This window comes from Puma concolor, chromosome F2 (genome assembly GCF_028749965.1).
Source record: "Puma concolor isolate L17-30 chromosome F2, mPumCon1.1.hap2, whole genome shotgun sequence".
Lineage (NCBI taxonomy): Eukaryota > Metazoa > Chordata > Mammalia > Carnivora > Felidae > Puma > Puma concolor.
In genome coordinates, this window is record NC_141684.1 from 13,230,306 (window position 1) to 13,243,039 (window position 12,734).

The 12,734-nt window shown below is 53.0% G+C and overlaps 1 long non-coding RNA gene across 36 annotated transcripts in view; it reads right to left on the reverse strand.

The window, feature by feature from the left end:
• The window catches only part of LOC147571837 (uncharacterized), a 372,786-nt gene that overhangs the window by 154,094 nt on the left and 205,958 nt on the right, over positions 1-12,734 (reverse strand). The window contains exons 4-5 of one of the 36 annotated variants that reach the window (XR_015246968.1): positions 5,288-6,967; positions 4,988-5,124 (exon numbers count right to left, since the gene is read on the reverse strand). The exons of 34 other annotated variants lie outside the window; for them this stretch is intronic. This is a non-coding gene — a long non-coding RNA (uncharacterized LOC147571837). The remainder of the gene's footprint in view (positions 1-4,987; positions 5,125-5,287; positions 6,968-12,734) is intronic. One more of the 36 variants, XR_015246969.1, reaches the window with a different exon arrangement.

A 12,734-nucleotide genomic window follows, 5' to 3' on the forward strand; every position in this document is an offset into this window, starting at 1 on the left:
TGCTCTGTCTCTCTCTGTCCCAAAAATAAATAAACGTTAAAAAAAAAAAAAAAAAAAAGAATAGTGAGTGAGGAGAGACATCTGGGCCAATTCATGCAGAGCCCAGTGGGGGATTTTGGGTTTTATCCCAAGAACAGAAATGGGAAGGCCCTGGTATGTTTGGCGGGACAGACACAATTTGATTCACATTTTGGGAAGATTGTGCTGGCTGCTGAGCGGAGACAGGACTACAGGGGGACAAGGATGGATCCAGGGAGCCCAATTTGGAAGCTCTTGCCGTGAGCTACGGGGAAGATGAGGATGATTTTGGTTAAGAGTGTTGGCAGTGGAGGAAAAATAAACTCAGCTCCAGGCCCAGATGTTAGAGGCTCACAGGGAAAGAGACCACAAGCCAGCCAGGATGGTCGGCTGGCTGGCTCTTACCCACTGCCCTGGCTGGGGACAAGCTGGCCTGGCATGAGTACTCAGGGTACCTTCATGATCGGCCAAGCTGGAACATTCTAGAACACCTCTCTTAGAGGATCTACCTAACAAGGGCTATGCAGGTCCACGATGAGAGGTGCTGCTGACCTGGGAGCTGACCCTCTCGGTGGGAAGGGATGCCATGGCGGGAAGCACGTGCAGATTGGATACTCCACATTTTGACAAGTGGCATTTTGAGGGGGGTCCACAAGCTCTGATCTGAGGGGGTGTGAAGGAAGGCATCCTCTCCTTGGGCACAGAACTCCCCCCACGCCCCCAACCCCTCAGGTTCTGAGCTACCTACGGGGAGGGACCATGTCCCTCCAGATCTGCAGTCCACGCCTGGAACAGACTCTGGGTAGGGCAGCGTCCTCACTGGAGGATGGCCTCCAGAAGGGCGGTCTCCGTTTTGTGCCCCCTTCCAACTCCGTGCCAAGCACAGACCTGCTACATGATGTGCACTCAATCAAACGGGGTCCAATGAAGGAATAAGTGATTGTCTTCCATTCCCCTGGAGGAAACTGCTCAATCACCAAATCAATGGCCAAGCCGAGGACCAGGCATGGTAGTGGTGCCCTAAAGGAATCTGCATCATGCTGGGAAGACAGACACAGGCAGGAAGAGACAAGGTCTAGTCCAGCTGTCCAGACACGAGGCGCTCAGATGGAGTCTTTCCAACAGAGGAAGATGACCCCCAGGCAGGAGAGCCCAGCGGGAAAGCAAATGGTGGAACAGAATTTGAGCATGTGCAGGGTTTGGATAATCCGAGGGTCGGTTAGAGAGAGGGGACCCCCTCACTCACTGAACGCCTGTCATTGGCCAAGCCCCAGTAAGAGCCTTCTTCTCAGAAGAACCTCCGTGCTGGAGCTCCCAGTCCCAGTCCCAGCTGAGGACACTGGGGTTCGGACCAGCGAAGTGACCTGCCCGCTGTCAAAGAGCCAGCAGCTGGCGGAGCTGGGGAAGAACCAAGCCCTGTCTGTGGTCCCCTCAAGACAAACGACAGGATCAGGTACACAAGTCAAAGAAAGACAATGGTCAGTTCCAAAGACAAGAGATGAACCCTGCATGCGAGGTGTCATCACAGAGGTGACCGGGATGGGATCACAGGGTGGGGTGACGTGGAGGTGGGCTTTAGCGGAGGCTGGGAGAGGGACAGGGTCAGAGCTGGGCTTTCAGAACTTGGACCTGGCTGTCGGGAGGCGAGGTTGAAGGCTCAGCCCACCCCACAAGAGGGCGGGACCGAGAGACGGAAGGAAGCAGGACATGGAGGGAACGGGAAGGAAGCAGAGGCAGGACTGCTGGCTGGGAAGGGTCCAGGGGGAGAGAGAAACCACTTCTCCTTCCCTTTCTGATGCTAGCAAGATTATGACTGCAGAGCGGGGCTGCACAGGGCAGAACTTCCCAAAAATCAGGAGGAGCACGTATCCCCAACAGAGGTTGCAGTCCCCAAATCATGCGGTCACCTCCCACCTCCTCTGCCCACACTGGAGCTTCGTCTGCAGTGAGCTCTGGCCTCGGGCCCTTGGGGACCCAGCAGTGCCCCTTCCTCCAGATATCAGGGCAAAAGAGAGGCAGAGAAACCGGAGAGATCCAAAGACATGTGGCAAGCAACAGCAAGAGATGCGGCGTCACCCTGTGCTATGGATGAAGAAACCAAGGCGCAAGAGGCAAACAACCTAATATCACACAATGGGTACCCGCCAGATTCAGAAATGAGACGCAGGGCAGGGCCTTCTGTGTAGACCTGTCTGTATCAACTAGGGACCCAGCAGGAGGAAGCCAACGAGTACCCTGACCTCACCCCCTTCCTGCCCACCCACCTCACCTCCCAAACAGAAGCCAGAGGGCCCAGGAGCCCCGTGGGGCATCCGTCCTGTTGCACCTACACAGGACAGCCTCCTTGTCACAGAACAGGGCAGAGGACAGGGGGCATCTGGAGGGGGGCAAGGAGGTGACCCGGCACCTCGCCACTCCCCCAGCCAAGACCGTGGAGGGTACTAGAGCCTCAACAGCCGCCACTCTGCAGAACCAGGGGGCAGAGGCCCCCCGCCCGGGCTCTGCAGCGGGAGGCCACCTGGCTCTCCCCCCACAAGCGCCAGCCACCCCCAAGGGATCTAGCATCTTCACATCCCCTCTTTCCTTCCTCATTCACACCCCCTGCCCGGCCCTGCCTCTATCATCTGCAAACATCTCAAAGGCAGGCAAGCTGTTGGGAGTGGCCAGTTGTCACGTGGAAGGGACGGGGGGCAACCTACGCCCAGTGCAGCGCGAGATGCCCACTCAGCGCCCCGGCCCGCCCCCCACCCTGCCGGCCCAGCCCTGAACATCGAGGCCTGGCTGCCGGTAAAAAGAAAGGGCTCCTATCTCTGATTCCTCAGGGCCTCTGATAAGAAATGTCATCCCTCGCTGGGTAATATTACCCGCCTGATAAGAATCTCTATCAAGCTCAAACATATGGCTGGCTACAGAACACAGAGCCCAGCAGAGCAGGATAATTTATTTGCTTGAGCTGAAAGCCCTGGGCGGCCGAGAGAAGTGCACTGAATAAAAGAGGAAGAGGCAAACTGGAACCTCTCTGACTTGCCGTGGGGATTTTCCCCAGGGAAGGCGGGGGGCACCTGAGGACATCAGGGGGCCCTCCTCACTTTCCTCCCTACACGATAAGCACTTTGCCCGAGTCCTCCCTCAGAGGACACTTTCACTTAGGGCTACCACGGTCAATCCTCATGACGACCTCCAGAGAGGCCTTTTTCGCTTCCTTTTACAGCTCAGGAGACAGAGATTCGGCAAGGTTAAGGAACATGGCCAAGGTCACACAGGCGGCCACGCCGGAGCTCGGACTCGGATGCCATCAGGTCTGCGTCTGGGTCGCCCGGCTCCTACGCCTACATTCGTCAGTCAGGTCAGGCGTGCCCAACTTCACTGCGCACACGATCGTCTCCAAGGTCCCCCTGAAGCCTCTCCTCAACTCTTGCGTCTCGGCAGCCTGGGGGAAAACGAGGCTTGCCGAGCATAGAGATTCAAGGGAGAGAGGAAGGGAGGCCGGGCCAGTGCGCAGGAGAGGGAGAGGGGATGTCGGGGGCTTGTACCTCATGTGTCAGAAGCACGGTGGGTAGAAGGAAGTTGGGGAAAGAAAACGCACCCCCTCTGTACACCCCTTCGTGTACTCACCGATGGAAAGCTACTATGCCCGGCCCTGGGACTGACCCAGGCAACAGAGCTGGCCCTGCCCTCATGGAGCAGACTGTCCCCTGGGACTTACAGGTCAGTATAGAGGCAGGAACGACAGGATGTGTTGAGTGTGGATGCCTGAAGTATAGGTGGCTGACAGGGAAAGGTGGCAGTTAGAACAGCTCTTTGCACGCTCTACACCGTTCTCTGCCCTCGTTTCTTACTCAACGTTAAGGCCGACATTGCTTTTTTTTTTTTTTGGATGTTTATTTATTTTTGAGAGAGACAGAGACAGAATGCGAGAGGGTGGGGCAGAGAGAGAGGGAGGCACAGAATCCAAAGCAGGCTCCAGGCTCCGAGCTGCAGCCCAGAGCCTGACGCGGGGCTCGAACTCGCAAGCTGCGAGATCATGACCTGAGCTGAAGTCGGACGCTCAACCGACTGAGCCTCCCAGGCGCCCCAGGCTGATATTGCTTTACAAAGGTTAATATGGCTTCAGGATTGTTCCGCATTACATAAAGCCACTATTTCTTTTTTTTAACAGCCGTGTGGTATGCCATTTCATGGATGCATTGTGATTTCAGCAGCTATCTGGAACTGGGGAGCTCTCAGATCATGTCTCATTAAAGACACACGAATAGGTGGAACACAGAGGATTTGGTGTGTCGGGCGGTGAAATGACTGCATATGTGACCACGATGGTGGATACATGTCGCACATTTGTCGGAGAAGATAGAACGCCAAGAGTGAATCCTAACGTACACTATGCACTCTGGGTGATAATGACGTGTCCGTACAGATTTGTCAGCTGTAACAAGTGTTTCACTCTGGTGCGGGATGCTGACAGTGTGGACACGGGGACAGGGAGTGTATGAGAACTGTCTGTATTTCCCACTCAAGTTTTCAGTGACCCTAAAACTCTCTGAAAAATGAAGTTTTTTCTTAATAAAAATCAATTGATCACGCAAGTGTAAATTTAACCCTGGCTCCGTTCTATTCCATTTTCTGTTGACTATATTTTCTCCTGAGTTTGGGTCATACTCTCCTGTTTCTTTACAATATGCAGTAATCTGATTAAAAATTAGGCACTGGATGTCAATAAATAAACAGTGTCTCATCATTTGACAAGCTGGTGGCTCCGTGTGTGCCTGCCTCCCTCAGACCTTGGTGGGGCTCTGGTAAAAGAACCTTACTATTCTTTGGTGAGCAACTCCTGCCATTTCCACAAAAGCACATGAAGAAACAAACATATTTCACTTCTGGTCACCAAAAATCCACTCCTCCTGCCCCTTCCTCCTCTGGCCCATGGTAGCTTAGTTCTGGAAGCAAGCTGAACACTGAGCAAGACACCAACCTCTCTTCATTCAGGCCATTCCCAGAGCTGGTCAAATTCTTCTGGGCCCTGAGATGTTTAAGAATGCAGATAGCCCAAGGCTGGCGAGAGGCAAATCTCCACAGGAGCTCGGGACTCTGCCAAAATCATAGCCTGACCTAGGAAAACACAGTAAATATCAATTATGCAATTTGGAGCCCGAGGCACCTTGAAGAAAAGCATCCATTACAAACAGAAAATCCTCTGATAGTCAGAAGATAAAGAACACCTATCTCCCTGGCTGAAATGAGGTAGAACCCAAGGTAAAGGAGGTTATCCTACCTGGGAGAGGTTGGCATCCACTGGAGGGTCCTGAGAGAAAGGCTGTGACCCATGTGGTCACAGTTGGAGGGACCAAGAGCTTTGGGAACAAAGGGGAAGGCGGCACTGACTCTTGCTGCACGAGTTAGAAAGAGGATATTTGAGCTAGGTATTAAAGAGTCAGGGGGTTACCAGGCAGAGAAAGGAGAGAGGACTTTCAGATGTCTTAACATCATGTGTGACATAGAGTGAGAAAGAGTGGCCTGCCAGTGGTCAGGCTGTAAAGACAGCCCTCCTATGCTGGGCTGATGGTGTGGCTTTCCTCTACAGAAGCCATGGGGAGTCATAGAGGCTCCTGAGCAGCAGAGTGACAGATTACCTCTAGCCCCGTCATCACCATGAAGGGACTCTTGGCCACATGGGACCGATATACCACAGTTCCCAGATCATTCTGCAAAGCAACTGACATGGTGGTTAAACAGTAGCCTCCAGAGCCAGCAATCTGCCTTGAAATCCCAGCCCTGCCCCTACCAGTTTGAGCAGGTTGCTTATCTATTTGAGTCTTCTCATCTGTGGAATGGGGGTAATATCAGCAGAGGCGTCTCAGTGCTAGTGTGTGAACTGTGGCCCAGGTAAGTTAATGTACGGAAGGTGCTCAGGCCAGTGTCTGGCACATGATAGGGGCACAGCACATGACAGCTTTGGGGGCTGTTCCCATCTCACTCGTTTCTCCATTTTCCTCTTTCGGCGCTGTCTGTTCTTCTGAGACTCCGGCTGTCCTGAATCTGAGCAAAGGTGAGCAACTTGAAGGCAAGGTTGGCTTCAGGCTGAGGAGGGCTGGAGCTATTGTCTGAAACTGCCAGCCTCTCATGAGCTTCCCAACATCCCTGAGGCAGGTGTGATCTATGACGGTGCTTCTCGGGGTGCCTGGGTGGCTCAGTCGGTTGAGCGTCCGACTTCGGCTCAGGTCATGATCTCGCAGTCTGTGAGTTCGAGCCCCACGTCAGGCTCTGTGCTGACAGCTCGGAGCCTGGAGCCTGCTTCGGATTCTGTGTCTCCCTCTCTCTTTGCCCCTCCCCTGCTCATGCTCTCTCTCTCTCTGTGTCAAAAATAAACACACATTAAGACGGTGCTTCTCAACACCGTCGCACCACAGAACCACACCTGGGGAGATGTTACAACCTCAATGCCCGGGTCCTGTGTGGTGGGGGGACTGGGGATCCCGGCAGCAAGGTTGTTAAACTCCTCGGGTGAGTCCAACGTTACACCCAGTTTGAGAACAACTGATCTGAAAGTTGAAGGGAAACACGGCAGAGGGAAAGTGCGCCACCCTCAGTTGGGTAATCTCCAAAAGGCACTTGGCTCCCTCGGTTTCTGCTTCCTCACCCACAGGGCAACGCCTGGGCGCCTTACATCTGCCCAGGGATGTCACACTGAGCTGGCAGCATTGAGATGGCCCTGGATCATTAAGACTGTGACAGAGCTGTCAAATCTCTTCTGGAAATAGGCAAGGACATCGGATACCAACAGATGCAATCACGCAGCGACATGCGGTGGGAAGAGCTGCAGTCAGGTGCGCAGAGCTGGTAATAGGTTAGGCTCTCTCGCTCACCAGCTACCGGCAATCCCATCCCTTCTGTGCTCCGCTTGCTCAGTGGAAGACCGGGGGGTAAGAACTGATTTGCTGATCAGACAAGGCGTCTGTGAAGTGCAAGCAGGAAGACACAGGTCACACTAGAAGAGTCAGGCTACTGGAAAACATTTTTATTTAACATTTTCTAGGTCCTCCCTGCAACATGGAAAGTTCCGGAGAGAGAAATGCCCCCTTCTGCAACTGGTGTGACACGGTGGGGAGGGGACAAGGAGCAGTGCCGGCCACATGAAAGCTTTCTTCACAGCAGGCCGGAGTGGAACCTACCAGGGTCCAAGTGGGGATCAGTGATAGGACAGGAGGGCAGGGCGTGGCCGAGGGCGGCCCCAGGGAGACGTTAAGATAGGAAATGTTATCTGGGAACAATGGAACCACCACACCGTTGTCCTGGCCTGGATCTGACAAGCGGGGATAAGACTCCAGGAAACACGTCCCTCGACAACTGGCCAGACTGGGCCCGACACACCAGTGGCCCATTCGTTTGGTTTTGCCTCCATTCATTCATGTCGCCTGCAACAGGCATAAATTCACCACGTACCACGAACTGTGTTAGAAGGTGGGGATGCCAAGATGAATAAGGCCCGGTCTTCACCCTCGGGAGGGGCAAAGACAAGGCAAACGAAGAAGTGACATTTAGGTACAGCAGCAACATAATAGCCACCACTCACTGATGGCCAACTGTGCATCAGGCGGCATGCTTTTTTATTTTATTTTACTTTATTTTAGTTTAAAAATTTTTATTTATTTATTTTTGAGAGGCAGAGAGAGAGAGAGAGAGAGAGAGAGAGAGAGAGAGGGAGGCAGAGAGAGGGGGACACAGAGAGTCCCAAACACTCAGTGCAGAGCCTGATGTGAGGCTTGAACTCACAGACTGTGAGATCATGACCTGAGCCAAGATCCAGAGTCAGATCTTAACTGACTGAGCCACCCAGGAGCCCCGTATTTCATATTTAACCTCTCAAATCCTCCGTGTCCCCTCCAAGTATGGGCTCCTTTTTACACATAGGGAACCCGAGGCTCAGAGAGGCTGATTACTGGGCATAGATCACACAGCAGTTGAGAGGCTGGGCTCAGACCTGGACCCAGAACAGTGCTACTCCAACACTTGGGCTCTTTCCTCACAGCTCAATGCTGCAACCAGAGACTTGAAAGGCAAGGAGACAAATATCCTCTCTCGTGTACCTCTTACAGGCACAGTCTCCGCATTTAGAGGAAGTGTTAAAAAAACGTTAAGGAGCAAACAAGAAACAAAATGAGGCACAGCACCTAGACTATATTTATTGTTCAATGAATGCTTATGAGTCAGGATCCAAATGCTATAGCATCTGAGGAGCAGAGCAGAGGTGTGAGGGGGTTGGGACCTGGCACACCCAGGCCTGAATCTCAGCCTCAGGACTTACACCTCCCTGAACTTCATTTTCCTCGTCTTAAAAATGGTAACAGTAAAACCTACTGAAGGCCGACTGGGCTGAGGTCCGGATAATGGGGGATAATGCCCTCAAGACCCCTGCAGCCCCTCCTGGGGCTTGTAAAAGGGCAACCAGAAGAGCAGCTGGCATGTTCCAGAAGCTTCTGCTCAGTGTGGAAACGGGCTCCACACGAGGAAGGGGCACACTCGTGTTTAATCTGGGCACTGCGACTGCACACAGGCCTGGCCACCACCCCTCCTAGGCTGGCTTTTTCTCTTGGCAAGTTAAGACTCCAAATGCTGGGCTACAACCAAACGGGGGTCCTGGGACAGGCTCGGGGAACCGCTGCCGCCACAGGCAGCTTTTACTTAACCTTTACTGCGTCCGCGCTGTGCTGAAGGCCCCAGTTAGTTTTGTTGTCTGTTTGTTTTACCAGCAGGGAGGCATTAATGGTTTGTTTGTTGTTTTTTTTTTTTAATTTATTTACTTATTTTGAGAGAGAAGCGCGCGTGCATGCCCAAGTGGGGGAGGAGTAGAGACTGAGACAGAGAGAGACAGAACCCCAGGCAGGCTGTGCACATTCGGCATGGAGCCCGATGTGGGGCTTGAACCTGCAAACTGTGAGATCACGACCTGAGCCCAAATCAAGAGTCGGACACTTAACCAACCGAGCCACCCAGGAAACGGGACTCTGGATCCAGATTCACCCACTGCTTGTAGCTGGGTGGCCTTAAGCGAGTTACTTTACCTCTCTGTGCCTGACTCTGGGCTTGGAGGCCGTCTCTAAAATGGGCACTCATCCACGCAAGAGATACTTACTAGGTACCCACCCATGTTCCAGGGTGGGTAAACAAAAGCAACAGAAAGCTTTGCATTTGTGGGGCTCGGGGGCGGGGGGGGGGGGGGTGGCGGCAGAGAGTCACCAAACAGATACACAAGTGGGTCACATGGTGCGAAGTGCTCCAGAGATCACTAAAGAGAGAACGGAACGGTAGATGGGTCATGAGGCGGGTACTACTTACACAGCACGGCCAGGAAAGGCCTCTCTGATAAGGAGACGTCTGAGCCACGTGTGCATACGGGTGATGTTTACTGAGCACTTACTATGTGCCAGGCACGGCTCTGGGTTGGGTGAGGTGTTGTGCGTGGAGTGACAAACTCTAGCCTCTCAGGCAGCCCTAGAAGCACGGCAGCGACCCCCTCCCCCCATGTCGCCCAGGACAAAACTGTTACACGTTCTGCTCAAGGTCACTGAGGGGGATTCCTGAACCGGACTCGGGAGCCCAAGCTTCAGACCGCCGTGTGCTAATTCTTCCGTTCCTAGGGCTCCATGTGCCGGCCAGTGATGCTCCGGGGGTGACCGCTGTGATGGCTGTGGAGACGCCACCAAGAAAGAAGCAGAAAGAGCAGAGGAGGAGAGGAAGAGAAAAGACACTGCTCCTGGCACGGAAGCCACCTACCACACCCATCTGGGAAATAAAGGAACGTGGACTGTGGGCGCTGCTCCCTCTCTGTATCTGTCTCTGACACACATACTGCCTTCTCTCCTTTTGTACTCATCTTTACCTAATTTCCTCCAGGAGGAAGGCCTGAGGCCCTGTATCCATTTTAGACTGACTTCTGAACTGCAACTCTGCCCCAGGTTCTGCGCTCTCCCACGGCAAAGGAAAGAGCCATCCCATCCAGGCCACGACGGCACCTCGACCCGGCCCACGGCCATCGTTCCAGAGCCAACCTTGGTGTTTTTCTGCTCAAGCCACAGCCTTGGGCAACGGTAAAACCCGGAGGGTGGACAGCTAACGACGGTCCTAGAACGTCCCAAAGAAGCAGACATGGTAACATTGATCAGCTGCTGCCTCAGGCTCTCACACCCCAAAAGGCCAGAAAGAGCTTCTTGAAAAAGACTGCTGAAGAACGTGCTTCCAGGGACCCACCATAATGTGCTTCTTCCCTGCCTTGGCTTTGAACTGGAGCTCCTGAAGGCACGGCCTCAGGAATCTGCCCCTACGCTTAGCATGTGTAGGGCCACCATGTTTGATGAAGGGATCCACAGGTGGATGGATACAAGGGAAGGAGAAGAGGAAGAAGGGAGCGAGGGAGGTGTGAAGTCGGGTGACTAAAAAACACGTATATGACACGAAATCATGGGAAGTACAGATAAAAGAGGAAGACGGATAAAAGCAAAGTGCCACGGAAGGGCTTTAGAAAAGAACCATGGAGTACTACGCAGTAGTTAAAAAAGAGTGAGGTGTGTGCACGCACGCATGTGCGCGGACACACGTGCGCAGAAGAGCGGTAAGAGACAGCTGTTGGGGGAAACACGGATGCGTTGAAAGAGTCGATTCTTTCCAGCTCCAAATGCTATTGGGTCCGTGGAGCCAGACTCAGGGCTGCTGGCTGAACCAGGCGATAAATCCCAAGGAGATCAGCTGACCCAGTCCACCGCCTCAGGCTGACATTTCCACCCGTGATGAAAGGAAGGCCGTGCCCTCTCTCCAGGGCTCTAGGCCACAGCAGTCTTGTGACCCGGCTTCCCAGTCTCTCTCTGCCCCTCCGGTTCCTTGAAGATACTTGCACTGATTTCAAGACAAAATAACTCGGACGAACTTCCCTCACCTCGCAGCCCCCAGCCTGTGATGACCCATGAAGGGACACTCGCATTGAGCTGTAAGCTAAAGACCCGTGGGCTCCTTCTGGCTCTAGGTTTCACCCACGGGATGTTGTGAATATTTCTGGATTCACTGTCTTCATCTAAAATCCAGGAGATTTCATGACGGTACACGGTCCCAAGATGAATTCGGCACTACTGGTCACACCCAACACAATAGCTGGCTGGGTGCTTAGGGAAGGGAGGGGGGAGACCTTTTATTGAGGGTATGAACTCCTCTCCCACTGGCTACCATCTCATCCCTCAGAGACCACCTAGCCCAAACTCGTCACAGACGAAGACACTGCCGCTCAGAGAGGTGAGGACACCTGCCCACCATCACACGGCACACCAGGGGCAGCCTGGAAACTGGAACTCAGGATTCCTCACACAAAGACCTGTGTCTCCTACCTGCCAGGTTGCACCTCTGCTCAGTCTGCACCAATCACGGCCTCACAAAGTGAGATGGTCCATTTGACGCTTGGCCGGAACAAGGCTTTTAAGGTCACCCTGAGTCCACGTCAAAACCCAACTCAGGCAGAAGAGATGCCTGTTACGACACGGTGACCCAAACACGTGGGACCACAATCAGCCTAGGCCCGGTCATCGGGACGACTCTTGCTCAGTGTTACTCTTTGCTTCCTGCTTTCCACATCCAGAGGAACGATACTTCCCTAAAACTCTACTGTCCCCGGCAACCCACCTACACAGTTCTTGGAAAATATGGGTTAAACGTTTTGCCTCACAAAGAAAAACAAGGAACAAAGAGGGTGAGGAAAATTCATCACCATGGTCCTGCACTTTTCATTATTCACACCAAACGTCTCTCAAGTCACCAAGTTCAAATGACCCTGACCTTGGGGCTGCAGAACTATTTTTACCCACACTCGCTAGTAAGGATGCTCCACGTTTTAATAAACGGAATTACTCAGTATCAGGAGACATGAAATGGCTTCAAGAGGCTGGAGGTCAGGGGAACTGAAAATGTCCTGGAGGGAAGATGCAGAAATGATCCATTTCCGACCCAGGAGAGGGAACGGCCGGACGCCATGCTGCCTGCTGCCCAGAACACTGGAGAGGCTGAGACATGGGAATTGTAACCCATGAGTCAAACAAATAGGTGGCCCCATCAGGATCATTTCCCAAAATTATAGAAGAAATGAGGAGATAGATGGCAGCATCCAGTCCTGGGGGAGCTGACGCATCGTAAGTGCTCAGTAAATATTACTTATGCATACACACACACATACACACACACATGCACACACACACACATGCACACACACACACACACGCACACACACACACACACGCACACACACACACACACACACACACACACACACACACACACACATGGTTTCTCAATCTCCTGACTTGTGGCAGATAGCCCAGTGGACGGCTCCTCTCTGTTCACACTTGCTCTCTTGGGGATCATACCATTCTCGAGGCTTAAATAAGATGACTCCAGAATACGTATCCAAATACTGATCCTTTTACTCCAAGCCTTAGTCAGCGTTGTCCAGAGAAACAGAAATATATATCAGGAATTGGCTCCCACAGTTATAGAGGCTGGTAAGCCCCAAATCTGCAGGGTAGATAAAAGAGCAAGCAAATTGGAGACCCAGGAAAGAGCACACGTTGCGGAACGAGTCTGAAGGCCATCTGGAGGCAGAACTCCTGCTTCCTTGGGGCTTCAGTCGTTTTTCTTCAGGCCTTCAACTGATTGGGTGAGGCCCACCCACGTTAAGGAGAGCAAGG